The sequence below is a fragment of the Chrysochloris asiatica genome, unplaced genomic scaffold (assembly GCF_000296735.1).
Source record: "Chrysochloris asiatica unplaced genomic scaffold, ChrAsi1.0 scaffold00003, whole genome shotgun sequence".
NCBI classification, from domain to species: Eukaryota; Metazoa; Chordata; class Mammalia; order Afrosoricida; family Chrysochloridae; genus Chrysochloris; species Chrysochloris asiatica.
The window spans coordinates 2733822-2735667 of record NW_006408521.1 but is presented as its reverse complement, the minus strand read 5'-3'; positions in this window follow the sequence as shown (position 1 = coordinate 2735667).

The window sequence follows — 1846 nt, the reverse complement described above, 5'->3', positions numbered from 1 at the left end:
GAAGACTCATTAACAACCTGCAATATGCAGATGATACAACCTCGCTTGCTGAAAGTGAAGAGGACTTAAAACATTTACTGATGGAGATCTAACAACACAGCCTTTGGTATAGATTGCATCTCAAAGCAAAGAAAACAAAATTTCTCATCACTGGACCAATAAACAAAATTCTTATCAATGGAGACAAGATTGAAGTTGTCAAGGATTTCATTCTTCTTGGATCAACTATCAGCACTCACAAAAGCAACAGTCAAGAAATCACAGGACATATTGCATTAGGTAAATATGCTACACACGACCTTTTAAAGTGTTAAAGAGCAAAGATGTCAGCTTGAGGACTAAGGTGTGCATGACCCAAGCCATGGTATTTTCAATAACCTCATATGCATGCAAAAGCTGGACAGTGAACAAGGAAGAGGATAGAAGAAATGATGCTTTTGAGTTATGGTGTTGGAGGAGAATTTTGTAAGTGCCATGGACTGCCAAAAGAACCAATAGATCTGTTTTGGAAGAAGTGCAGCCAGAGTACTCCTTGGAGGCCAAGATGGCCAAACTTTGACTCTCATACTTCAGACATATTGTCAGGAGGGAGTAATCTCTGGAGAAGGATATCATGTTTGGTAAGGTGGAAGGTCAGAGAAAAAGAGGAAGAATCCAATGAGATGGATTGGCCAAGTAGTAGCATCTATGGACTCAAGCGTGGCAAGAATAATGTGGATGGCTCAGGATCAGGCAGTGTTTCATTCTGCTGTGCATTAGGTTGCTGTGTGTCGGTGCTGACTCAATGGTACCTAACAACAACAACAACAACTTACTATATTCCTCATCAGTCAGCTCAGCATATTGTTTTGTTTGCAAAGTATTCAATTTGAAATCATCTCAATTTGCTAAGGATACATTTAGCAATTGGTGTAACTTGAATATGACTGATGAACATGAAACAATTTAATTCACAGAGATCATATGTTGTCAGATTTAGACTGAAGATATGGTTTTGGTTTAACTCATGAACTGGAAATACAGATTAATGTGAAATGTCAGTATTGAAAAGCTGTTTAACTACACATTTTGCTGCCATAACATAACAATAGCTGACCATTGAATATCTTTTTGAGGAGGAAATAACGAGGTTCCCACAAAATGGAAGTTATATTCATTTACTTACACTTGTTGTTCAATTGGATTCATTTTTTAGCAGGTCACATGTCAAAATATGATGACACAGAAAAGAACAACCCATTTTAAGTGTCTAAAAAATTAGTGTAGAAGTAATAAACTCTATAAATGACCAAGTTAAGTCATCTGTTTTCAGTGAAATAATAAGTGTTGCTCAATATTTCAGTTTATCTGTAGATTCCACTTCTGATCTTCTCACACAGATCAAAGAAGTGTTGTTTTAAGATATATATCTTGAACAGATAGAAAGCCTGCAGAATAATTTATCACATTTACTAGTTTAAAAGCCATACCAATGCAAATCATTATTTATGTGAAGTTAGCAAAAATGTTTTCTCAGTGCAGAAGCCAATTCTAGAACAATGCTGCAAATGCAAGGAGTCATAAAGGAATGCTGGAGGCAATTTTAGAACAGAATACTATGCCTTTTTCATACCATCTGCTGTGCACTCTTTCAGTTTTGTAGGATGTAGTGTTGATTGTTGTCCAGCAGCAGTTGATTCTTTTCTATGGCTCATTTACTGTACCCATTTTGTTATACCTCTACTCACCAATTTTAAAAGCAAAGTTGTCAGTTTGAAGACTAAGGTGTACCTGACTGAAGCTGTATTTTCAATAGCTCAACTCATACCAACCCTATGCACAACAGAACGAAACACTGCCCGGTCCT